This window comes from Bufo gargarizans, chromosome 5 (assembly GCF_014858855.1).
Source record: "Bufo gargarizans isolate SCDJY-AF-19 chromosome 5, ASM1485885v1, whole genome shotgun sequence".
NCBI lineage: Eukaryota > Metazoa > Chordata > Amphibia > Anura > Bufonidae > Bufo > Bufo gargarizans.
In genome coordinates, this window is record NC_058084.1 from 59,143,728 (window position 1) to 59,171,650 (window position 27,923).

At 44.9% G+C, this 27,923-nt stretch overlaps 1 protein-coding gene across 3 annotated transcripts in view; it reads left to right on the forward strand.

Moving 5' to 3' along the window:
* The window catches only part of NSMCE2 (NSE2 (MMS21) homolog, SMC5-SMC6 complex SUMO ligase), a 210,191-nt gene that overhangs the window by 77,059 nt on the left and 105,209 nt on the right, over window positions 1-27,923 (forward strand). The gene's annotated exons all lie outside the window — the stretch shown is intronic.

A 27,923-nucleotide genomic window follows, 5' to 3' on the forward strand; every position in this document is an offset into this window, starting at 1 on the left:
TATAGGGATTATTAGTAAACAAAAAAAAAAACTGTTTAGTGGGCTGACAGAAGCCCTTTAAGTACAGTACACTAAATGGGCCTCCAAGTGCAGCCAGGCTTATAGGGCGTTTTTGGTTTTCAAAGCGAATTCCCAGAAGACACCTTTCATTTCTCCTACTTTAGATTGTCAGCTCTTCTGTTTCAGATTGCATTCCATCTGCGCCTCATTATATCGGAGATGCGTGGCTTACAATACCTCTCATTGTTTGGCGTTGCGTAATATTTCAGCACAGTATACACACTGGATAATAGCACGCTCCACCTTCCGCTGTTGGCTTCTAAGAAATGTCCTGCGCATACGCAGGTAATGATGAGGACCAGAGCCGTCAGCAAACATCCAGATGTATGTTGCCAATTTCTGCGGTAATTGAAAGAATCTGGTCCGTCCTGATGCCTCTCATGGTTAATGTCGCTGCGTTCACGAATACAGATCACAATGGCAGTCGGGAAATGACTTCACCCGCTTTTTTCGTAGACACTTCCTCCGTGTGTGAAGCGACAACTGATGGACTGTACTAGAGAAGGACCGGTTGGGTGTCAGGGCAGAATGTCTCATTAGACACATTTTTTTCTATTTTTGCTATAGTTAATATACTTGTACATAAATAGGGTTAAAGGGCATCTGTCAGCAGTTTTGTACCTATGACACTGGCTGACCTGTTACATGTGCACTTGGCAGCTGAAGGAATCTGTGTTGGTCCCATGTTCATATGTGCCCGCATTGCTGAGAAAAATGTGCAGAGGGCATGACAGTTGCAGAGAGAGAGCAGAGCCTGTAGGTGTAATGGTAACGCCCCCGTTGCTCCTAGAGGCTCATTTGCATATAGCAAAGCATCATTTTTCTCAGTAATGCGGGCACATATGAACATGGGGCCAACACAGATGCCTTCAGCTGCCAAGCGCACATGTAACAGGTCAGCCAGTGTCATAGGGACAAAACTGCTGACAGATGCCCTTTAAAATAGCAGAGGGTATTCATGATGGTAAAGGGAATCTCCCCCCAAAAATTTTAATTTCTCTTGTGCTCACTTTTCCTATTAGGACAACCCCTTTCCATATGACCTTATAGATTTGGAGGGCGGGCAGAATGTGACCCATCTGGGGTTTCAGCTGCCAAGGGGCATGGGTGCTAAGGAGGCCACAGGGCTACGTCAGCATAGAGAATGACTGGAGCGGCGGTGTAGATGTGTGACCGGCGGCTGCTTTTTTATAGCACACGGGACCCCCGTTCTTGTGATTGGTGGGGGTCCCAGCACGGTTGGACCCCACCAATTAGATGCTTATCCCCTATCCTGCAAAGAGGGAATAGGTTAATATTGAACTACAACCCCTTTAATAGTAAGCAGTGCAGACAATGATGAGAGTATTCATTAGGGATATGAAAGCTGTGCTGGATTAAGGACAGATAATGTGTCCCCTGTCCGGCTAGTTTGGGAGGTGAGACGAGGAGAATACAAGTGCAGGGGGAGGGAGTGTATGATGACTGAACAGTTCTCTCCCTGCTGTCATGTCTTGGATTCCTATGTGTGACATGTAAGTAATAATCAGTGTCAGCAGCCGGTGATATCTGTGTCACTTCTCACGTGTCTCCAGCGGTGCCCTGGTCTATATGGAGATAAAGACGTTCTTCAAAGTGATGATGACCTGATGAAAATGCATTGAGATTTCTCAAGATTAGTGCTTCCTACTTCAGTCTTGGTCTCCCGTGCGTTGGAGAGAGACCTAATTTACTAAGAGGCAGATGCCTTTGGCCCTCCGTGCACCAGAACCTCAACCTCCGCCAGCTAAGACGTGATCTCTACCAGTGTCTGGTATAAATTATGGTTAATCCAGTGGGCCATGGAAGGTTCTACATGTCCCACCACCTTTCAAGCCTTTTAGAAAAGTGGCTCTGTTACAGGGTTGCTGTGTCTGGCTCTATTACAGGGTAGCTGTGTCTGGCTCTATTACAGGGTAGCTGTGTCTGACTCTATTACAGGGTTGCTGTGTCTGGCTCTGTTACAGGGTCGCTGTGTCTGGCTCTGTTACAGGGTAGCTGTGTCTGGCTCTATTACAGGGTCGCGGTGTCTGGCTCTATTACAGGGTAGCTGTGCCTGGCTCTGTTACAGGGTCGCTGTGTCTGGCTCTATTACAGGGTTGCTGTGTCTGGCTCTATTACAGGGTTGCTGTGTCTGGCTCTATTACAGGGTAGCTGTGTCTGACTCTATTACAGGGTCGCTGTGTCTGGCTCTGTTACATGGTTGCTGTGTCTGGCTCTGTTACAGGGTCGCTGTGTCTGGCTCTATTACAGGGTCGCTGTGTCTGGCTCTATTACAGGGTTGCTGTGTCTGGCTCTATTACAGGGTTGCTGTGTCTGGCTCTATTACAGGGTCGCTGTGTCTGGCTCTATTACAGGGTAGCTGTGTCTGGCTCTGTTACATGGTCGCTGTGTCTGGCTCTATTACAGGGTCGCTGTGTCTGGCTCTATTACAGGGTAGCTGTGTCTGGCCCTGTTACAGGGTTGCTGTGTCTGGCTCTATTACAGGGTAGCTGTGTCTGGCTCTATTACAGGGTAGCTGTGTCTGGCTCTATTACAGGGTAGCTGTGTCTGGCTCTGTTACAGGGTCGCTGTGTCTGGCTCTATTACAGGGTAGCTGTGTCTGGCTCTGTTACAGGGTCGCTGTGTCTGGCTCTATTACAGGGTCGCTGTGTCTGGCTCTGTTACAGGGTCGCTGTGTCTGGCTCTATTACAGGGTAGCTGTGTCTGGCTCTATTACAGGGTCGCTGTGTCTGGCTCTGTTACAGGGTCGCTGTGTCTGGCTCTGTTACAGGGTCGCTGTGTCTGGCTCTATTACAGGGTAGCTGTGTCTGGCTCTATTACAGGGTAGCTGTGTCTGGCTCTATTACAGGGTCGCTGTGTCTGGCTCTATTACAGGGTCGCTGTGTCTGGCTCTATTACAGGGTAGCTGTGTCTGGCTCTGTTACAGGGTCGCTGTGTCTGGCTCTATTACAGGGTCGCTGTGTCTGCCTCTATTACAGGGTCGCTGTGTCTGGCTCTATTACAGGGTCGCTGTGTCTGGCTCTATTACAGGGTAGCTGTGTCTGGCTCTATTACAGGGTCGCTGTGTCTGGCTCTGTTACATGGTCGCTGTGTCTGGCTCTGTTACATGGTCGCTGTGTCTGGCTCTATTACAGGGTCGCTGTGTCTGGCTCTATTACAGGGTCGCTGTGTCTGGCTCTATTACAGGGTAGCTGTGTCTGGCTCTATTACAGGGTCGCGGTGTCTGGCTCTATTACAGGGTAGCTGTGCCTGGCTCTATTACAGGGTAGCTGTGTCTGGCTCTATTACAGGGTAGCTGTGTCTGGCTCTATTACAGGGTAGCTGTGTCTGGCTCTTTTACAGGGTAGCTGTGTCTGGCTCTATTACAGGGTAGCTGTGTCTGGCTCTATTACAGGGTAGCTGTGTCTGGCTCTATTACAGGGTCGCTGTGTCTGGCTCTATTACAGGGTCGCTGTGTCTGGCTCTATTACAGGATTGCTGTGTCTGGCTCTATTACAGGGTCGCTGTGTCTGGCTCTATTACAGGGTCGCTGTGTCTGGCTCTATTACAGGGTCGCTGTGTCTGGCTCTATCACAGGGTCGCTGTGTCTGGCTCTATCACAGGGTCGCTGTGTCTGGCTCTATCACAGGGTCGCTGTGTCTGGCTCTATCACAGGGTCGCTGTGTCTGGCTCTGTTACAGGGTTCCTCTGTCTGGCTCTGTTACAGGGTTGCTGTGGTTGGCTCTATTACAGGGTTGCTGTGTCTGGCTCTATTACAGGGTTGCTGTGTCTGGCTCTATTACAGGGTTGCTGTGTCTGGCTCTATTACAGGGTTGCTGTGTCTGGCTCTATTACAGGGTTGCTGTGTCTGGCTCTATTACAGGGTTGCTGTGTCTGGCTCTATTACAGGGTTGCTGTGTCTGGCTCTATTACAGGATTGCTGTGTCTGGCTCTATTACAGGATTGCTGTGTCCGGCTCTATTACAGGATTGCTGTGTCCGGCTCTATTACAGGATTGCTGTGTCCGGCTCTATTACAGGATTGCTGTGTCTGGCTCCAGAGGTCGCACTACATTTTTTTCAGAAGGGTAAAAATACTCCTCTTTTGAGGAGTATTTTTAGCCGAGGAGGAGTACGAATTTTTCAGTTATTCATATATAATGCCCACATAATGTTATTGGGTTGATATTTCTGTAGGGAAACCATTGCTAGTCTCCCTGCAGAAATAAATGTACAGTCATGGCCAAAAGTTTTGAGAATGACACAAATATTAGTTTTCACAAAGTTTGCTGCTAAACTGCTTTTAGATCTTTGTTTCAGTTGTTTCTGTGATGTAGTGAAATATAATTACACGCACTTCATACCTTTCAAAGGCTTTTATCGACAATTACATGACATTTATGCAAAGAGTCAGTATTTGCAGTGTTGTCCTTTCTTTTTCAGGACTTCTGCAATTCGACTGGGCATGCTCTCAATCAACTTCTGGGCCAATTCCTGACTGATAGCAACACATTCTTTCATAATCACTTCTTGGAGTTTGTCAGAATTAGTGGGTTTTTGTTTGTCCACCCGCCTCTTGAGGATTGACCAGAAGTTCTCAATGGGATTAAGATCTGGGGAGTTTCCAGGCCATGGACCCAAAATGTCAACGTTTTGGTCTCCGAGCCACTTAGTTATCACTTTTGCCTTATGGCACGGTGCTCCATCGTGCTGGAAAATGCATTGTTCTTCACCAAACTGTTGTTGGATTGTTGGAAGAAGTTGCTGTTGGAGGGTGTTTTGGTACCATTCTTTATTCATGGCTGTGTTTTTGGGCAAAATTGTGAGTGAGCCCACTCCCTTGGATGAGAAGCAACCCCACACATGAATGGTCTCATGCCAGCCTTGCGCTCGTCAACATTCTCACCTAAGTTAACAAGACGATTACTGAAATGATCTCAGCAGGTCCTTTATTGACAGCAATGAAATGCAGTGGAAAGGTTTTTTGGGGATTAAGTTAATTTTCATGGCAAAGGACTATGCAATTCATCTGATCACTCTTCATAACAATCTGGAGTATATGCAAATTGCTATTATAAAAACTTAAGCAGCAACTTCTCCAATTTCCAATATTTATGTAATTCTCAAAACTTTTGGCCACGACTGTACACAATTTTACATTTATCCAACATCATACACTAAACATAAAACCACTGCTGCCAAACTCAGCGCCCACCTGACACTGCCAAACTCAGCGCCCACCTGACACTGCCAAACTCAGCGCCCACCTGACACTGCCATACACAGCGCCCACCTGACACTGCCATACACAGCGCCCACCTGACACTGCCATACACAACACCCACCTGACGCTGCCATAAAATATACTCTAAGGTTATGCACATGGGAAGGAATAATGCAAGTCACCCGTACATACTAAATGGTAAAACACTGGGTCTGACATGGAAAAGGATTTATAAATTTCAGTAAACAGCAAACTAAGCTGTAGAAACCAGTGTCAGGCAGCTGCTGCCAAGGTCAATAAGATAATAGGTTGCATCAGAAGGGGCATAGATGCCCGTGATGAGAACATAGTCCTACCACTTTACAAATCACTGGTCAGACCACACATGGAGTACTGTGTACAGTTCTGGGCTCCTGTGAACAAGGCAGACATAGCAGAGCTGGAGAGGGTTCAGAGGAGGGCACCTAAAGTAATAACTGGAATGGGGCAACTACAGTACCCTGAAAGATTATCAGCATTAGGGTTATTCACTTTAGAAAAAAGACGACTGAGGGGAGATCTAATTACTATGTATAAATATATCGGGGTCAGTACAGAGATCTCTCCCATCATCTATTTATCCCCAGGACTGTGACTGTGACGAGGGGACATCCTCTGCGTCTGGAGGAAAGAAGGTTTGTACACAAACATAGAAGAGGATTCTTTACGGTAAGAGCAGTGAGACTATGGAACTCTCTGCCTGAGGAGGTGGTGATGGTGATTTCACTAAAAGAGTCCAAGAGGGGCCTGGATGTATTTCTGGAGCGTAATAATATTACAGGCTATAGCTACTAGAGAGGGGTCGGTGATCCAGGGAGTTATTCTGATGGCCTGATTGGAGTCGGGAAGGATTTTTTTCCCCTTAAGTGAGGAAAATTGGCTTCTACCTCAGTTTTTTTTTTTTTTTTTGCCTTCCTCTGGATCAACTTGCAGGATAACAGGCCGAACTGGATGGACAAATGTCTTTTTTCGGCCTTATAGACTATGTTACTATGTAGTATGAGGATGCTCAGTCTGCTCACTTCAGTCTGGGTGTCAAGCAGCCTTTGACAGCGGTCATGTCAGGTTTCTCTAGAGGATAGCGAACTTCCCTTTAAGCCTGTCATTCAGACAGCATTATCAGCAATGGAGTTACATCACTGTCACAGTATCTGGCGGCATACGTCCCATATAGTGATGAGCGATAACCACTGTGGCATGCTGATAAATGTAGGCATCACTTGACCCCGCTTTCAGATTTCACATGTTGTTATCTTCTAGGAGCACTAAGCCACTGGAGTAGCTGTTATCTGCAGTCTGTGTGCGTGTGTCTATGGGGTGGGGGATGTGTGGATTTTTTAAAAGTTTTTAATAAGTTGGTATCTGTTGTTGAAAAATATGGCGTCAATCCAGCCTTGATGGAATTGCATAAGTAACAATTCCCTTTATTGGAAATCTTCCACAAATGCAGCAGCGTTTTACAACTTGTACGACCCTTTTCAAGTCGGGAATGTTACGGTATACGGTACGGTAATCTTGTGGACTGCACCTGTCATTCAATAGTTAAAATCAATCAGTTACACTATAAAAAGTCGCAGTGTAGCCCTAGCCTAAGGCTGTCCCCTCAGACTTCTGTTGTAGACATAGACGGGCGAACAGCGTCGAGGCGGCAGTAAGTTTCACAGCATGGGAGTGGAATGATGTAATAAGGGAGCATGACAGTCATTGCCTGCAAGAGGGTTGGAAGATGGAGAGTACGGTGGAGCTGGGATACCTGGCGGTGCTGCACTGCTGAGAGCTTTGTGGACTTGTTGGAGAGTAACATAGTACATAAGGCTGAAGGAAAAAAAAAAAACTGTGAGGTAGAAGCCAATTTTCCCCACTTAACCCCTTCCCGACCTTTGACGTACTGTTATGTCATGGGAACCACTGAGTTCCCGCAATTTGACGTAATAGTACGTCATAGTGATCGCGCAGGCACCGGAACGGTGCGCGCGCGATCACTGCAGGGGCCCGGCAGTACGTGGTAGTCGGGCCCCTGCTGTATCACCTGACACAAACCCCTTCTATGCTGCGGTCCGCTACATAGAAGAGATTTGTGTCAGGTGAACGATCGCATTGAGTCCCTGCGCTGCTGTGGCGGGGACCCGATGCGACACAAGGCAGCCCAAAATGCCTCAGGCCCATCTCCTAGGCAACCTGTTAGTGTATGACTCAGTGTGGGTGTCATAAATAAAGTAAAGTAAAAAAAAAATGGGTTTTTAATAAAATTAATAAAGTAATAAAATAGTAGTAAAAAAGAAAAAAAAATGCCCTTTCCCCTTATTTTATAATAAAAACAGCAAAAAAAAAAAAAAAACTACACATATTCGGTATCGCCGTGTCCGTAATGACCGGCTCTATAAATATATCACATGATACACCCTGTCCAAATAACACCATAAAAAATAAAGAATAAAAACTTGTGTAAAAAAAAAAAAAGCCATTTTTATCACCTTACATCACAAAAAGTGCAACACCAAGTGATCAAAAAGGCGGATGCCCGCCAAAATTGTATGAATAAAACCGTCACCTCATCCCGCAAAAAATTTGCCCCTACCTAAGACAATCGCCCAAAAACTAAAAAAACTATGGCTCAGAACATTATGGCTCAGAAAATTATGTTTCAGTGTCTCACTGAAACATAATTTTTTTTTTTTTTCCAAAACTGCTATTATTGTGCTAAAGTGAAATACATAAAAAAATATACATATTAGGTATCGCCACGTCCGTAACCACCAGCTCTATAAAAATATTACATGACCTAACCACTCAGGTGAACACCGTAAAAAAAAAAGACATTTTTGTCACATTACATCACAAAAATTGCAACAGTAAGTGATCAAAAAGGCGTATGCCCCCCCAAAATAGTACAATCAGAACCTCATACTGCAAAAAATTAGACCCTACCTAAGAGAATCGGTCAAAAAATAAAAAAGCTATGGCTCTCAGACTATGGAGACACTAAAATATTATTATTTCGGTTTCAAAAATGCTATTATTGTGTAAAACTTAAATAAATGAGAAAAAGTAGACCTATTAGGTATTGCCACGTGCGTAATGATCTGCTCTATAAAAAAGTCACATGACCTAATCCCTCAGGTAAACGCTGTAAAAATAAAAACGGTGCCAAAGCATCCAGTTTACTGTACAGCAGTTTACGATCACATGTGGGGTGTTTCTGTAAACCACAGAATCAGGGTAATAAATATTGAGTTTTATTTGGCTGTTAACCCTTGCTTTGCTACTTGAAAAAATGGATTAAAATGTAAAATCTGGCAAAAAAGTGAAATTCTGAAAATCATCTCCATTTTCCACCAATTCTTGTGGAACACCTAAAGGGTTAACAAAGTTTGTAAAATCAGTTTTGTATACCTTGAGGGGTCTAGTTTCTAAAATGGAGTCAATTTTGGGTGGTTTGTATTATGTAAGCCTGACAAAGTGACTTCATACCTGAACTGGTCCTTAAAAAGTGGGTTTTGGAAATTTTCCGAAAAATTTCAAGATTTGCTTCCATACTTTTAAGCCTTCTAACGTCCCCAAAAAATAAAATGTAATTTTTAAAATGATCCAAACATGAAGTAGACATATGGGGAATGTAAAGTAATAACTATTTTTGAAGGTATTACCGTACTATCTTTTATAAAAGTAGAGAAATAGAAATTTGGAAATTTGCTAATTTTTTCAAATTTTTGGTAAATAAAAATGTGTTGTTTTTTTTAAACTTATTTTTACCACTGTCATGAAGTACAATATGTGACGAGAAAACAATCTCAGAATGGTTTGGATAAGTAAAAGCGTTTTAAAGTTATCACCACATAAAGTGACACTGGTCAGATTTGCAAAAAATTGCCTGGGCAGGAAGGTGAAAACAGGCCCGGGGTTGAAGGGGTTAAGGGGAAAAAATTCCTTCCCGACTTCAATCAGGCAATCAGAATAATTCCCTGGATCACCGACCTCTCTCTAGTAGCTATAGCCTGTAATATTATTACACCCCGGAAATACATCCAGGCCCCTCTTGGACTCTTTTAGTGATCTCACCATCACCACCTCCTCAGGCAGAGAGCTCCAGAGTCTCACTGCTCTTACCGTAAAGAATCCCCTTCTATGTTTGTGTACAAACCTTCTTTCCTCCAGACGCAGAGGATGTCCCCTCGTCACAGTCACAGTCCTGGGGATAAATAGATGATGGGAGTGATCTCTGTACTGACCCCTGATATATTTATACATAGTAATTAGATCTCCCCTCAGTCGTCTTTTTTCTAGTGATTAACCCTAATTTAGATAATCTTTCTGGAACCCTCTCCAGCTCTGCAATTTCATGTTCGCAGGATCCCAGAACTGTACACTGTACTCCATGTGTAGTCTGACTAGTTATTTGTAAAGTCGCAGGACTATGTTCTCGTATACTGTCCTCTGTAGTATATATATGCAGTAAACTGTCCTCTGTAGTATATACTGTCAGGTCCATAAATATTGGGACATGGACACAACTCTAACATTTTTGGCTCTATACACCACCACCACAATGGATTTGAAATTAAACAAACAAGATGTGCTTTAACTGCAGACTGTCAGCTTTAATTTGAGGGTATTTACATCCAAATCAGGTGAACGGTGCAGGAATTACAGCAGTTTGCATATGTGCCTCCCACTTGTTAAGGAACCAAAAGTAATGGGACAGAATAATAATCATAAATCAAACTTTCACTTTTTAATACTTGGTTGCAAATCCTTTGCAGTCAATTACAGCCTGAAGTCTGGAACGCATAGACATCACCAGACGCTGGGTTTCATCCCTGGTGATGCTCTGCCAGGCCTCTACTGCAACTGTCTTCAGTTCCTGCTTGTTCTTGGGGCATTTTCCCTTCAGTTTTGTCTTCAGCAAGTGAAATGCATGCTCAATCGGATTCAGGTCAGGTGATTGACTCGGCCATTGCATAACATTCCACTTCTTTCCCTTAAAAAACTCTTCGGTTGCTTTTGCAGTATGCTTTGGGTCATTGTCCATCTGCACTGTAAAGCGCCGTCCAATGAGTTCTGAAGCATTTGGCTGAATATGAGCAGATAATATTGCCTGAAACACTTCAGAATTCATCCTGCTGCTTTTGTCAGCAGTCACATCATCAATAAATACAAGAGAACCAGTTCCATTGGCAGCCATACATGCCCACGCCATGACACTACCACCACCATGCTTCACTGATGAGGTGGTATGCTTAGGATCATGAGCAGTTCCTTTCCTTCTCCATACTCTTCTCTTCCCATCACTCTGGTACAAGTTGATCTTGGTCTCATCTGTCCATAGGATGTTGTTCCAGAACTGTGAAGGCTTTTTTAGATGTCGTTTGGCAAACTCTAATCTGGTCTTCCTGTTTTTGAGGCTCACCAATGGTTTACATCTTGTGGTGAACCCTCTGTATTCACTCTGGTGAAGTCTTCTCTTGATTGTTGACTTTGACACACATACACCTACCTCCTGGAGAGTGTTCTTGATCTGGCCAACTGTTGTCAAGGGTGTTTTCTTCACCAGGGAAATAATTCTTCGGTCATCCACCACAGTTGTTTTCCGTGGTCTTCCGGGTCTTTTGGTGTTGCTGAGCTCACCGTTGCGTTCTTTATTTTTAAGAATGTTCCAAACAGTTGTTTTGGCCAGGCCTAATGTTTTTGCTATCTCTCTGATGGGTTTGTTGTGTTTTTCAGCCTAATGATGGCTTCACTGATAGTGACAGCTCTTTGGATCTCATCTTGAGAGTGGACAGCAACACATTCCAAATGCAGATAGCAGACTGGAAATGAACTCTGGACCTTTTATCTGCCCATTGTATTTTGGGATAATGAGGGAATAACACACACCTGGCCATGGAACCGCTGAGGAGCCAATTGGCCCATTACTTTTGGTCCCTCAACAATTGGGAGGCACATATGCAAACTGTTGTAATTCCTGCACCGTTCACCTGATTTGGATGTAAATACCCTCAAATTAAAGCTGACAGTCTGCAGGTAAAGCACATCTTGTTCGTTTCATTTCAAATCCATTGTGGTGGTGTATAGAGCCAAAAATGTTAGAATTGTGTCGATGTCCCAATATTTATGGACCTGACTGTACATGCAGTACACTGTCCTCTGTAGTATATATACAGTATACTGTCTGTAGTAGGGTTGTTTCGGGTATTGTGAGGTTCATTTTAAAGGGCATCTGTCAGCAGTTTTGTATACCTATGACACTAGCTGACCTGTTACATGTGCACTTGGCAGCTGAAGGCATCTGTGTTGGTCCCATGTTCATATGTGCCCCCATTGCTGAGAAAAATGATGTTTTATTATATGCAAATGAGCCTCTAGGAGCAACAGGGGCGTCAGCACTACACCTAGAGGCTCTGCTCTCTCTGCAACTGCTGTGCCCTCTGCACTTTGATTGACAAGGCCAGACAGTGTAAACTTCATCACACCTTGTCCTGTTAATCAAAGTGCAGAGGGTGCGTCAGTTGCAGAGAGAGCAGAGACTCTAGGTGTAATGGTAACGCCCCCGTTGCTCCTAGAAGCTCATTTGCATATATTAAAACATCATCTTTCTCATCAATGGGGGCACAAATAAACATGGGACCAACACAGATGTCTTTAGCTGCCAAGCACACATGTAACAGGTCAGTCAGTTTCATAGGTACAAAACTGCTGACAGATGCCCTTTAAAATGAACCTGACAATAACCCCCCACCACCACACACACACACAAAAAAAATGCTCTCATTGCTACACCCTAGAAATAAAAGTCCCATATAATGATGCCCTATCATTATATGGGAAGTCTCGTGAGACTTCGCACAATAACTTCATAAATTGATTTATACTGTAAAAAAAAAAAAAAACTGTTCCCAAACTCGGGTTCGGTACCAAGGTACAGTATAAATCAATTTATGAAGTTATTGTGCGAAGTCTCACGAGACTTCGAAAAGTAATAACTTCGGCTCATCGTACAGTATTAAAACAAAGTTTTGTGCGAATCGTCTTCAGCTGTTTCTTCCAAAGTCGATTCGCTCCTCCCTAGTGGAGGCATCTTGAGCCATTAAAATAAGGTGAGAACGTGTTATAATGCAGAGATATGGGACATCATTATATGGGACTTTTATTTCTAGGGTGTAGCAATGTGAGCAGTTTTTTTTTTTTATATTTTATATACGACGCTGAAAAGCCTTATATCACAGAATGGTGTGTGGACGTGCGATCCCTGTGTGTCACTTGTGTGACTGTATATACCACTGTGTGCCTTGGTGTGCTACTTTATGACTGTATATACAGTTGCAAGAAAAAGTATGTGAACCCTTTGGAATGATATGGATTTCTGCACAAATTGGTCATAAAATGTGATCTGATCTTCATCTAAGTCACAACAATAGACAATCACAGTCTGCTTAAACTAATAACACACAAAGAGTTAAATGTTACCATGTTTTTATTGAACACACCATGTAACCATTCACTGTGCAGGTGGAAAAAGTATGTGAACCCTTGGATTTAATAACTGGTTGAACCTCCTTTGGCAGCAATAACTTCAACCAAACGTTTCCTGTAGTTGCAGATCAGACGTGCACAACGGTCAGGAGTAATTCTTGACCATTCCTCTTTACAGAACTGTTTCAGTTCAGCAATATTCTTGGGATGTCTGGTGTGAATCGCTTTCTTGAGGTCCTGCCACAGCGTCTCAATCAGGTTGAGGTCAGGACTCTGACTGGGCCACTCCAGAAGGCGGATTTTCTTCTGTTTAAGCCATTCTGTTGTTGATTTACTTCTATGCTTTGGGTCGTTGTCCTGTTGAAACACCCATCTTCTGTTGAGCTTCAGCTGGTGGATAGATGGCCTTAAGTTCTCCTGCAAAATGTCTTGATAAACTTGGGAATTAATTTTTCCTTCGATGATAGCAATCCGTCCAGGCCCTGACGCAGCAAAGCAGCCCCAAACCATGATGCCCCCACCACCATACTTCACAGTTGGGATGAGGTTTTGATGTTGGTGTGCTGTGCCTCTTTTTCTCCACACAGTGTTGTGTGTTTCGTTCAAACAACTCAGCTTTGGTTTCATCTGTCCACAGAATGTTTTCCCAGTACTGCTGTGGAACATCCAGGTGCTCTTGTGCAAACCGTAAACGTGCAGCAATGTCTTTTTTTGGACTGCAGTGGCTTCCTCTGTGGTATCCTCCCATGAAATCCTTTCTTGTTTAGTGTTTTACGTATCGTAGATTCGCTAACATGGATGTCAGCATATGCCAGAGACTTATGTAAGTCTTTAGCTGACACTCTATGATTCTTCTTCGCCTCATTGAGCAGTCTGCGCTGTGCTCTTACAGTCATCTTTACAGGACGGCCACTCCTAGGGAGAGTAGCAGCAGTGCTGAACTTTCTCCATTTATAGACAATTTGTCTTACCGTGGACTGATGAACAGCAAGGCTTTTGGAGATACTTTTATAACCCTTTCTAGCTTTATGCAAGTCAACAATTCTTAATCGTAGGTCTTCTGAGAGCTCTTTTGTGCAAGGCATCATTCACATCAGGCAATGCTTCTTGTGAAAAGCAAACCCAGAACTGGTGTGTGTTTTTTATAGTGCAGGGCAGCTGTAACCAACACCTCCAATCTCATCTCATTGATTGGACTCCAGTTGGCTGACACCTCACTCCAATTAGCTCTTGGAGATGTCATTAGTCTAGGGGTTCACATACTTTTTCCACCTGCACTGTGAATGTTTACATGGTGTGTTCAATAAAAACATGGCAACATTTAATTCTTTGTGTGTTATTAGGTTAAGCAGACTGTGATTGTCTATTGTTGTGACTCAGATGAAGATCAGATCTCATTTTATGACCAATTTGTACAGAAATCCATATCATTCCAAAGGGTTCACATACTTTTTCTTGCAATTGTGCCACTGTGTGCCTAGGTGTGCTACTTTATGACTGTATATACCACTGTGTGCCTAGGTGTGCTACTTTATGACTGTATATACCACTGTGTGCCTAGGTGTGCTACTTTGACTCGCCATGTTACTGTCTGATGTGATGTAAAGAGAGATTAATAAACCACTCAATAGAATAATTGATGGAGTTTTATAAGGACAGCTCCGTGGTGTGACTGGTGTGTGCCACTGTCTGACTGGGTGTGACTGGTGTGTGCCACTGTCTGACTTGGTGTGACTGGTGTGTGCCACCGTCTGACTTGGTGTGACTGGTGTGTACCACCGTCTGACTTGGTGTGACTGGTGTGTGCCACCGTCTGACTTGGTGTGACTGGTGTGTGCCACCGTCTGACTTGGTGTGACTGGTGTGTGCCACCGTCTGACTTGGTGTGACTGGTGTGTGCCACCGTCTGACTTGGTGTGACTGGTGTGTGCCACCGTCTGACTTGGTGTGACTGGTGTGTGCCACCGTCTGACTTGGTGTGACTGGTGTGTGCCACCGTCTGACTTGGTGTGACTGGTGTGTGCCACCGTCTGACTTGAAGTGACTGGTGTGTGCCACCGTCTGACTTGGTGTGTGCCACCGTCTGACTTGGTGTGACTGGTGTGTGCCACCGTCTGACTTGGTGTGACTCGGCCTGACTCTTTGCCACGGGGTGACTCGGTGTGATGTAAACAGAGACTAATAAATCACTCAATAGAATAATTAGCAGATTGACATAAGGGCGACTCCCTGGTTTATTCTCAGTGTAGATTTCCTATCACGTCTGCCCCGGACCTCCAGACTGACAGTTTGTCTGTTAGGTTTATCTCGGCCCCTGGGCGCTCAGTGAGGATGTGGTGTCATATAGACATTATAGGAATGTGCGGACATGTATAATCTGACCACTTCATCTTTCACTGTGGGGAAGAATTAAGGATACGCTCTGAAAATGTTGCCCGTCCTGATATGTTTTCTTGATCTGTTTGAAAGCTGATAAGAAAGATTCCTCTAAAGTCCCCCTCTAGGTCTGCGCCTCCTGCACCCTCAGGGGTCCGAGTGATGCAAGTCTTTCTGTTCATGTGAATGGTTCCGATAATAATATTCTGTAAAGCCGCCATACACCTTACATAGCTGTTGGCGAACGCTTGCAGAGCTGACAGCTGTCCCTCTTGATCCCTCTATAAACATGCAGGCTCAGCTTGGCTGAGAGTGCATGTGTGCTCCATAGGATGAGGGGCGTAAGCCTCAGCCAGACACTTAACAAATGAAAGGATCAGGTTAGTTGAAATACAACCGCCTAATCCCTATTTCCCCCATCAGTGGAGAGTCAGGAAGAATGTGTACAACCAGCGTAAAGGGGTATGCCCACAAAAAAAACAACCTCTTAACCCCCAGCAATCATTCACTTATGCCTAATCCTGTGGGTAGGAGAAAAGTTGCGGGCCAACCCCCTTTAATACTTGTATTGGCAATAGTATAACAACTCTGAAGCATTATTTCTTTAGCAAGGCATTTTCTCTTTCCTGTATTAATCCTCCTGGAAATGTATGAATAAATGAACAATCCACTTGTCAATAGGATGTTTCCCTGCTTAGGCCTATTGCACACGTATGACCGTATGGCTTTTTCAGTATTTTGCAGTCTGCAAAAAAACGGATCCGCAAAAAATACGGATGACGTCCGTGTGCATTCTGTTTTTTTGCGGAACGGAACCCCTGATAGAACAGTCCTAACCTTGTCCGTTATGCAGACAATAATAGGACATGTTCTATCTTTGAACGGAACGGAAATACAGAAACGGAATGCATACAGAGTACATTCCGTTTTTTTTTTTTGCGGACCCATTGAAATGAATAGTCCGCAAAAAACGAAACGTAACGGGGGGGGAAAAAAAAAAACTTTCGCGGGCAAGAGGCCTTAGTTCCTCTCTACCTGGGTGGAGTAGCAGTTTGCATGCGCGACCACCGCTGCGTTCAGGACTGGACTCCGCTATACTGTCAATGGAGCAGCAGCGAACTCATGACTTTCGCACCATTCAAATTGGGATCGTAGAGCCCTCATTCTTATCAGTGATGGTCCAAGCAGTTTGACCCCCTCCTATTCAGCGGTTGTCTCCGCTCCAGTGGATAGGTAAGTGATTATTACTTGGATGTCTCTCAATTAAAGGGGTTGTCCAGGTCAAGATAAACATATCTGCTTTCTTCCATAAACAGCACAAAGCCTGCCCCATGGGTATTGCACCTGTGCTCCACTAAAGTGAATGTGTCTGAGCCGCGATACCACAAGCCACCTGCCGCTAGGTGTGGCGCTGTTTTTGAATAAGCTGCCAATGTCTTTGTAATCTTGTACAACCCCTTAAAAGACTAGCGGTATGATTGTGGCCAGCCATGTTTCTATAATCCTGGTCAGCCCCTTTAATTGCCAGTGCCCTCACGGTGAACCAGGGCGTCATGTTTCATGCAAGTTCATGTCAGATGTTGGGTATAAATGAGCCGGAGCTCCTGTGTGCCGTGGATTGAGCGTCCATCACGGGGCCCGGTTGGTATGAGGACCCCCTGGGTCTTTCGGTGGCACATTTTCTGTCGCCTGCAATCAAGCCTGAATGTCAAGAACGCTGTGTATAAAGTCAAGATGGGAAAACTTTCTCATAACCGGACTGGCAGGGAAGCAGGAAACATTTGCTTCCTCTTCGGAGCGATCATCTAAGCGGACCTTTCTTGTGTTATTGTCACGGCCCAGTGGGGGCAAACACATGGGTCGCTCAGGACACGGACAGCCCGGGCCAGGGTTTATTTCTGGCTGCATGGGAAGACGCGTAATTCCATTGAAACATCTTATTTCCACACAAAAGGGCTCAGAAGCCTCCGTCTTTGAACTTCCAAGGAAAGCTTCCTCTCGACAAGACATAGATCTGTAGGAAAAGTTTTGCCATGTAAACACCAGGAAGGGTGGGAACGCGCTTGCAGGCGCACCATTCCAAGCATTTAAGTAAATTCTCCGCATAACTCCTCCGACTGCCCCTGTGTGAGTGAGCACACAGATCTCCTCCTACAAGATTCCTTCAGCCACCGCCATCTTGGCGCATTTTGGGGCCTATACAGTCATGTAGGGGAGAGCCTTCAACAATGAGCAGCTCTCACCCTTGCAGACCTCGCCTGCCCATGTATTGTATGTACAGGCATTCATATGAACAGGTAGCATTTAAAGGGGTTTTCTGACATTTTTATACTGATGTTGTATCCTCTGGGGGTCCCTAGTGTCTGAGCTTTGCCAATCATATACTGATGACCTATCCTGAGCACAGGTCATTAGTATAAAAAGTCCGAAATCCCTTTCAAAGGCTATGGACACTTTTGGGGCAGCTTTTTATCATTATATTTTACTCATTTTGGGCTAAAAAATAGAATAATTTTTTAAATTGGAAATCAGCAGTTTTTGTTCTTCAGCTGTCACTTTCAGTGTATCTGCACACTGTTACTTTCTGCTTTACATTGACTCGGTCAGGGAGCCGCTCTGACGGCTGGGTGTGCAGCCCTTACTTCTGAACACCTGACAGCTAGTAAGCACTCATTAAAGCTAAATTCTTATCAAACTGATAAGAATTTAGCTTAAAGGTGTTCTCCAGGAACTTGATATTGATGGCCTATCCTCAGGATATGAAAACAGTGGAGGTCCCACCTCCTGGCACCCCCCGCCAAAGAGGCCGCTGCGCTCACCGGAGCTCCAGTAGGTGCTGCGTCCTCCTCACAGCTGACCAGCGCTAATACATTGTATAGTGGCTGTATTTGGTATTGCAGCTCAGGCCCCTTCATTTGAATGGGACTGAGCTGCGCCTAGGCCATGTGACCAATGAACGTAATGTCCTATGTCCTAAAAAGAGGCCTAAGTGCTCACAGAGCGCCGAGCAACTGATCAGCGAGGGTGTCGTGAGTCCGACCCCCACTGACAAAATTTCCTATAACCTGTCAGGAGTTGAGACATAAGGTCTACAAAACAAGCTGTCAGAGCAGCACATAGGTTTGCATAGGAGCTGCATACACAAATGGAAGAACATTTGTAATCACGACTTTAAATATTTTTTTTTTATGCATATTTTCTGCTTTTGTGACCTGCACCTTATTTCTTGCCATATTCTCCATTTACAGGGAGATGTAATTGCTTTAGTAGAATGTATGAATCAGCTCCCTGTGCACTTCGTATGTCTCCCGTTTCTGTGGAAATGTCCTCCCCAAGCGCTGAGTTACTTGCTGTTCCCTGTCACCTCTTGTGTTTGTGCTGCTTTTTTCTTAGAATTGAAGTGGTGGAATCGTTCCCTGTATTCTGAGCTCTGCCTGCCGGACTGTGGCTGCTCTCATTATATCCCACGCTGCTATTTTATTCACAGAAATACCTCATTCGCATTCAGTGCTACTTAACATAGTTGTCTCAGCACAATCACCCCTGTCTATATCCCCTGTTAGGGCCCACGGATGCCATCAATCAGCTCTAAACTGCGGGAGAACCTGGCAGCAAGTGTTCAGTTCCTCTGCAGCGCCTCCGCAGGATGAGTGAAGTATTACATGACACCCAGTAAAATGAATGGGCTGTTTGTGTAATGATTTGACTTTCTGGGTCTTACAGAGATGACATGTCTAGATATAGGGGTTTGCAGAGGAAGCAGGAGGAGCAAGAGTGCACAGAGTGGTTTGAACCTGCCCTCGTTGCACTTAAAGGGTCCCTTACTTTTCAAAAAACTTTTGATATGTCGTAGAGACACATCAAAAGTTGTGATCTGTGGGGGTCTGAGTGCGGAGACCATCACCAATCGGTAGAACGAGGAGAGAGAAGCGGTCACATATCACACTCTCCTAACTGCTGAGGACAGAAACAAGACGGGCTTATAGACTTCTTGTACATCGAGGAGAGAGAGTGGGATGAGCACATGCTTCTCTCTCCTCATTTTAGGGATCAGTCGTTTTGGTATACCAAAAGTTTTGTGAAAAGTTAACTGCCCAATAAGTGATGGAGGTCCCAAAGGACGGAATCTATTCGATTAAAGGGGTTGTCTCCTGTTTACTATTGATGACCTATCCTCAGGATAGCCAAATAGGCTAAAATTCTCAAAATTGTAAATTGGATGTTTGCATGTTAGCCTTCTCGTTTAGAGGACCCCTTTATTCAGATCTTTATAAAAATAAATATGATTGAAACCCCTCTTAATCCAGAATAAAGCTCCGGCAGTCTAGCAGGAGCAGGTCGGATCTCTGGCTGTCAGAGACAGCCGGGGACCCCGAGGAGAAGATAGAAGCAGGTTATTACCACTTCTGCCTTCTTCTTCTTCTTCGATCAGTGCATAGCGTTCAATGAGCACTGTGCAGTCGCTATTGGTGTCTCGGGGGCAGAGGAGAGCTACATGGTCTTAGCAGACTCTGATCAGCGCTGCCTGTGTGTAATGCCCCTACACGAAAAAGTTTTCCCCTGTAACTAGGGCTCCTTTGTATGACCCAGTTACAGTGCAAGGGGTCATCATTATCAGATTGGCATGGGTCTGAGTCCCGGCACCCCACCGATCAGCTGTTCCAAAGAGCCCCCTCGCTCACTGACACTCTTATGGGTCTGAGCTGCAACTAGGCCATGTTACCAATGTACGGTGATGTCACTTGGCCTAGAAAGAGGCTGCGGCGCTCACTGAGAGCCTGGGCTCTTCTAACAGCTGATCGGCGAGAGTCCCGGGCGTCGGACCCCCACCTATCTTATTTTGATGACCGTATCCTGAGGATAGGTCATCAATATAATTTACCGGATAACCCCTATTAATGACCTCTTGGGGAGGGACATATTATGTGCCAAATGTATATTTAAAAAAATATATTAAAATACAAACAAAATTAAAACAAAAATGTCCATACTAACCAAAACCGTCGCCCCATAGATACCCCCACGTGATGTCTTTTTTAATTTTTTTTACATCAGTCATGCATTAACCCCTTTAAAGGGGGGGTCATGGCCCACCTAAGGCACGGACGACTGCTCATGTGTATAGTAGACGCTGCGGTAGGGCAGGGTTGCTTTCTTTTGCACAGTATCTAGGCGGTCATACCCTATGAAAAGCAATAAAAACATATAAAGTGTTATAAAATAAGAGGCGGAAAGAAAGACACAGCGTGTGAAGGCTGGAGTGGCTGTGAGCGACGCCCGGCATGGCATGCTTCCCTCCCTATGAATTTCATGTCTTCGATAGTAGCATCTGCACAAAGCACCGGCCAGAAATCCTCATTGTACAGGTTTCCACCGTTTATTTTCCCTGCATGCGATCGTATTCCTCTGCTTGTCATAAAATATATTTTCGTAGCCCGATAAATGAACGCAGTCAATGTTAGATTGTCATGAGCGCGCTAATTATCTTTCCTGACCGTGAACCAGTAACGAGATTGAATTCCTCCTTGTCGGGCACAAGTCCTTAGCGCTGCACTCCCGGCGCCTCCGCCTCTCTCCGCGCAATCCCTGCGGCTTCTGGATGTTTATTAATCTGGCCGACATTTTCTTCCTTCCCCTGTCAGATAAAAGGAAGCCCCTTCCACATGCCGGACCTGGTGTGCTGTTCTCAGCCTGCGGAGCTCTGCTATGTCGGAAACAGGATTGTGTTGTTCTTATGATCTCATACAGAGGAGCTGCTGTGAAAATAAAATGGTCGTTTTCTTTTGTCCCTTTTGCTGCTGGGGCCTCCGTTTTCTCAGTGATTTTATTGTATTGTATAGTAATGCCGCCTCCGTTGCCCACTGGTGTCATGGCAGGGCCAGACCGATCGTAAGATGGATCTACAGAGCAACCTATGGGCCCTATTGACTTATAATGGCGCCCATCAGCGTTGCGTCGAGATTTCCTTTGTTTAGGTGTTTCGATTAGGAAAGCGTATTTCATGGGCGGCTACTAGTGCCAATGTGAACAGAGCCTAATTGCGTGTATTAGGTTGTAGATCTGATATTATAGAGCTATTCCCGTCTCATATCCCATAGGATATGCTACCACTGTGTGACCTCTGGGACTCACATTGATCCTGAGAATTCAGAGCTTTGGCTCCTTCACCGTTTTTCCCACCACCCTGACCACCCAACCATGTAGGGAAGATCAGCCGGCTCCAATCATGCTGCATCCCCTTCATTCCCAGGATCAGTGACGGTCCCAGAGGTTGGGACAACAACAACAACAAAACATATGTAAAGCACTTTCTCAGATCGGTACATAGTGATATGTGCAGGGGGGAAAAGTTATGTGATCGTAAATGCCAGACTAAACAGCCGTTTTTTTTTGTTTTGATTTAAATGTGTCCAGGGTTGGAGCTGTCTTGATTGCGTTTAGCAGGGCATTTCACATGGTAGGGGCAGCGTGACAAAGCTCTGGCTCCAAAGGTTTTTAGTTGAATTCTGGGGGTGGTCAAGTTATTGGATCCTTTTGATCTGAGGTTGTGTGAGGTGTGAAGCAGATGCAACAAAACCTTCAGGTATCCAGGGCCAAGGTTGTGTAGGGATTTGAATGTTAGCATGCCAATTTTGAAAAGGATTCTCTATTTTATGGGTAACCAGTGTAGTGAGCGGAGGATTGGTGTTATGTGACAGTGGCGGGGTTGTTAACAGTCTTGCGGCAGCATTCTGTACTAGCTGCAGGCGGTGTAGGTCTAGGAAGGCCTACATAGAGCGCATTGCAATAGTCCAGCCATGATGTGATGAAGGCGTGAACTAGGGTTGGAAGATCTTCTGAATGAATGAGGTGATTAATTTTTGCAATATTCCTTAGGAGTGTTTCACCACAGCTGAAATTTGGTTCCTGAGGTTTAACTCCTTATCCATCAGTAAACCCAAGCTGCGCACAGTGTTGGAGCTAGTAAGTTCTGAGTTCCCTACCCTCAGTGGTGTTGACCGTGTCTGGAGCGGTTTTGCTGTTAGGCGCTGGCCTCCGATGACAAGAACCTGTTTTGTCAGCATTTAGTTTAAAGAATAACTGTCAAAGTGTAGGGCAAGTGATGGGTAACAATTTTGCAATAGACTTTATTTAGCCAAAATGTTTATTTTTGGTAGAAAACTGGGCTGAAATGGCCCTTAGCAGCACTCTTCAAAAGAGCGTTGCTAAGGGCCATCCGCCCATTAGAAAAGACGGGCTGTGTAGACGATGTGCTTCTGACTCGTGCTTCCCTGGGAGACAGAAGGCTGGGCACAGGAGTCTTAGGAGTTAAAATTACATTTATATTCCCCCTTTCTATGCAATCTAATGCTCCGTTACATTCACTGACCGGCGATCCCTGTGATAATAATTCATGTAGCAGCCGCCGGAAGTAGAAGCGCTGTGCGCAGTGAGCCGGCTGCTGCATGAATTATTATCACAGGATCACCGGTCAGTGAATGTAACGGAGCATTAGATTGCATAGAAAGGGGGAATATAAATGTAATTTTAACTCCTAAGACTCCTGTGCCCAGCCTTCTGTCTCCCAGGGAAGCACCCTTCAGAAGCACAGCGTCTGCACAGCCCGTCACATGAATCCAGAGATCTCCACATTCACTGCTCCAATTAATGTGGTAGATTTATTTCAAGCTGGTGGCTCAGGGAGTGTGCACTTTCTGCTGCAATTATGTCCCTGTGACAGTTGAGAGGAGGTATCCTTTCTCAGGGCTTGTGTCCTTTCTGCTGCAGCTTTCTCCCTGTCATTGCCATAACTTCTAATAGTAACTCCAGCTGGTGGCAGGTGAAGGATGGAACCAAAGATATGCATCCACCTGAGCTACGTGGACAGAGAAAAAAGAAAAAATACAAACAGCAGGTGGCGCTGTACAGAAACATGCGAAAAGTGTGAAGAGAAACAAAATGACTGCGGTCTAAGGGTACTTTCACACTAGCGTTTTTCTTTTCCAGCGCTGAGTTCCGTCCTAGGGGCTCAAATCCGGAAAAGAACTGATCAGTTTTATCCTAATACATTCTGAATGGAGAGCAATCTGTTCAGGATGCATCAGGATGTCTTCAGTTCAGTCTTTTTGACTGATCAGGCTTTTCAGAAAACCGTAGCATGTTGTATTTTTACCTCCGGCCAAAAATCCGGAACACTTTGACTGAACGCCGGATCCAGCATTTTTCCCATTGACTTGCATTAATGCCGGATCCGGCACCGTGCGTTCCATCAAACCGGATCCGGCTTTTGCATGTTAAACCCGAAAAATTTGCAAAAACAGTTAAAGTCCATAAATGGCGGATCAGTTTTTTCCAATGCATTTTTTTTCATTGTGATCAGCATTCAAATGTAATCCGTTTTCACACGTTTTTCCGGATCCGGCGGGCTGTTCCGGCGACGGAATTGCCCGCCGGATTCATACAACGCTAGTGTGAAAGTAGCCTAAAGGCTCATAAAACCAGTAACGGCATACTAGGCAGTGTCCTAATATCTAGACAGTTTCTGTATTGTCTTGGTTCACATGGTAATTTTCCTTACTTGGATCGCGGCACATACAGTACCTGTCAGTCTTTATGTAAAAGCGCCTGAAGAAATCGTTGTGGAAATGCTGCAGCCGTCATCAAGGCATAAAAAGCAAACAGTTCACCTTTCTGCGCCGCTGCAAATGGGCAGCCTCCTGGTCTTGTAGATGGACTCATGCCAGTCTCCTGTCCTCACAAGCTGTCCTACGTGTACATATACATCATCTCAATGGAGGTGTTAAAGAAGCACTCTAGTTTTTTTTGTATTGCCTATATAACACCATATAGGCCAGTGTTCCTCAACTCCAGTCCTCAAGGCCCACCTACCGGTCATGTTTTTAGGATTTCCTTAGTATTGAGCAGGTGATATAATTAGTGTCAATGCCTTAGGACTTACCACAGGTGTTCATTCTGTGGGATATTCTCAAATCCAGACTGGTAGGTGGACCCTGAGGACTGGAGTTGGGGAACTCTGATATAGGCTATAAGAATAATACAGAGCCTCTTGTGTATACTTGTTTTAGTTGATACGCCATTTGTTGGTTGTCTGTCATCTTGGTTTCTTCTTTTTCCTCCAATATGCAAACTACATCTCCCACCTACTGTGCATGCGCTGACCTGAGTGTACATCCGGAAGTGGAAGTGGCAGCTTTGGACGGATATGTAGGATCAAAAAGCCAGTCAAGGAGGAAGGGGGGAAAGTATAAATAGGAGACCAGTCTAAGGGCAGCAAGTAACAGATGAGTGACATAGAACTTCCATGTATTCCTATGTGATGTAGCTTCAGCCTGTCTCTCCTGTCAGCTCTTACATGTAGGAGGCAGGGAGAGCAGTGTGAAGCTGCATCTCATAGAACTACACTGGAGAGTCAGCACACACAGATAGAATAGACTGGTAGTGTGAGTCAAGAGGCTTATAAGTCTGCAGCTAGCCATTACAGGCACTAACCTATTATATAGTTGCTCTCCTGTACCATTTATGACCATCTGTCAGCAGGGTTAACTCTGGTAAACCAAGCATACTGGTGTAAAGTTCCCGAGTACCGTTCCCGAGAAAATTCACTTTCTCTTGCTATGAGGTTGTTGAAGCACTGAGGGGCTGGCCCAAGCACTCAGAGCACCGATTCGTCGCCATCTTACAGCTCCAGACACTCACCTGGCCCTGTGTTCCTGCACTTGCTCCATTGGACTGAGTATTGACTCGTGCACAGCGGATCTGCCACTGTTTCCTGAGCGGTGCAGATACCTACTGCACATGCACTGATGACTGCAGTGCAATAGGAAGCCGTTCTAATACTTTATTTCTGTGCCAGTTTACAAATGTAATGATTACAGAACTATACGCAGACATTTTATTTATTTATTTTACTCTGTGTCATATAAAACTGAAAAGAAAAAAAATCTCTAAAAAAGTTAATGCCTAAAAACTCAATGTGTCACAGAAAGAAATGACACAAATCATTTTAGAGGCTCACGAAAAATAAAAAAGATTAGGACCATCTTGTGTGCAAAATGGCTAAGAACTTTCTGGTCATCGAGGTCCAAACAGGCCTGGACGTGAAGGGGTTATTCTTTGGATTCACGTGCAGTATTTTTGATCTGCGTGAGGTCCATATGTTTCTTGTTAAAAAAATAATAAGGGAGTGCTTCACATCAGAGGAAAGCAGGGAAGCCAAAGTGTTCCTCCCAGGGGATCCACTCCCATTTTTAACAACCAATGTACTGTATGAACTGGAAATGCAGACCTCTCCTGGTTCCAGCGACTGGTCATCTTTGGCGGCCCCAGCTTCAACCACCGACCACATCACACTGCTGGACATCTGGATTGTCCTGTTACCACTCCTGCTGTCATCTGCAGATCTCCTCTCCCAGGGCAACCCATGTTCCTTGCTGATGATGGAGACCCTTTTTGTGGCTTTGACAGACTACACTCTACTGGGCAGTCTCCAAGATTTTGGAGTGTGCGAGGTTAGACAATGATGTTGGACAAGTCTGGCTGACAGATGGGCGTACCAGTTCCACTTGGGTTTTACCACTCACCACTTATGACCCCATGTCTTCATAGACCTTGCTTTTGGACTGGAGGCGCAGCCATTCTGGAACAGGAAAGACCTTCCCAAAACTGGTAGCACAAAGTTTGGAAGGCCATGCATTATATGTACTACTTGTCTTAAAAAAGTGGTTACTCCATAACTGATATAAAAAAATTAAATCACACTTCATATAGTATATGACAGTCTCTTTCTAACAAATCTAGAACCAGCCCTGTACCTCACATGGATCCAGAGATCTCCCCATTCATTTTCTTCAGGGTGTGTGTTCCTTCCGCTGCAGCTCTCTCCCTATTACAGCTCAGGTGGTGTATCCTTTTGCCGCAGCTCTCTCCCTATTACAGCTCAGGTGGTGTATCCTTTTGCCGCAGCTCTCTCCCTATTACAGCTCAGGTGGTGTATCCTTTTGCCGCAGCTCTCTCCCTATTACAGCTCAGGTGGTGTATCCTTTTGGCTGCAGCTCTCTCCCTATTACAGCTCTGTAGGTATATATTTTTGGCTGCAGCTCTCCTGCTCCTGCCACAGCATCTAACAGAAGATGTGGCAGTTGAAGATTTAAACTGAGCACGTGCGGCCACCTTAGTGAGATGGACAGAGAAATAAGGAAAAGAACCAACAGCAGGTGGCGCCCTACAGATGCCTTTTTATTGAATAGCTCATTGGCTAAACTAAACTTTTAATTACAAACAATTACAAAAGTATTCAGATCCAGGCGCTGGTTTGAAAAACGTAAAATATTTTCCATAGCACAATCCCTTTAAGTGGACTGCTGGAAGCTCGTTTTGTATCTGTCGACCTGTAAGTGCTCCGTGTAGAATAACATACGTGTACCTGGAGGCGAGCCAGACCCTTATTTAATGTGAAAACATGTTGCGTTACTCCTTGTTATAATCTGCGGTCTACGGGTTTATTATGATATAAAACTAACGTGCCATAATCAGATGATTTCATCTGATGGTAAGCTTTGAGGTAGAAGCTATGCTGGGACAGGACTCATCTGTATGTGCCAAAGCATATAGACAATAGTAGAGGCTGCGCCATGACCACGATAGAGAAATTACGTAAGAAAATAATCCCAGATGCTGAGCGCTCCTCGGTGTCACCACTTCTGCAGTGTCCTGCGGTGAGGAGCAAGGCCCCTAAAACAAATAGATGTAGAGTGTGGAGCTCGGTCCCACAGGGAAGCATGGTATGGATGATGTATGGACTATACACAACCCCTGCAGTAATAGACATGGTTACCTCCCCACATGTAATCTCCGATCCTCCCAGAACCTTCTTCTCTGGTCCTCCCTTGTCTATTCCATGCTTCATCGTCTCCAGGATTTCTCCCCATACTCTACTCTGAAACTTGCCACCCCAACACATCCGACTCGTCCCCAACATCCAAATCTTCTAAAGCAATCTAAAAAACCATTCGCTTCAGGAAGACCTCCCAGGGGTATTGAGTGCACAAGGAGCAACATAACAAAATGTGAAAGGGTCTGAAGACTTTCCGATTGCACTATAGATAGATATGAGATAGATAGATATTAAATAGAATAGCTAGCTAACCCTTTTGATTGCATGGAAATCAACTCCACCTTGAAGAAAGACTTGGGCGGCATTTACCAATCTATTTACACTACTTTTGTGGTGTAAATAGGTGGCAAATTTTGCCTCATGCCATTTGTGTGGTAAAATCTGTGACTTTTCCTCGCTCACGCCACTTTTCCAAAGTGGCAAGAAAAGGTGGTGGAGAAGTGGGCGTGCCAGCGGGCCGGCTCATTAATAATTTTCCATGAACGTTTTTGGTGTTGAAAATGGCCTAAATCTATGCCAGCAAGAGGGCTGGCATAGAGTTAAAGGGAACCTGTCACCAGGATTTTGGGTATAGAGCTGAGGACATGGGTTGCTAGATGGCCGCTAGCACAGCCGCAATATCCAGTCCCCATAGCTCTGTGTGCTTTTATTGTGTAAAGAAAACGATTTGGTACATATGCAAATTAACCTGAGATGAGTCCTGTATGTGAGATGAGTCAGGGACAGGACTCGTGTCAGGTTAATTTGCAAATGTATCAAATCAGTTTTTTTACACAATAAAAGCACACAGAGCTATGGGGACTGGGTATTGCGGATGTGCTAGCGGCCATCTAGCAACCCAAGTCCTCAGCTCTATACACAA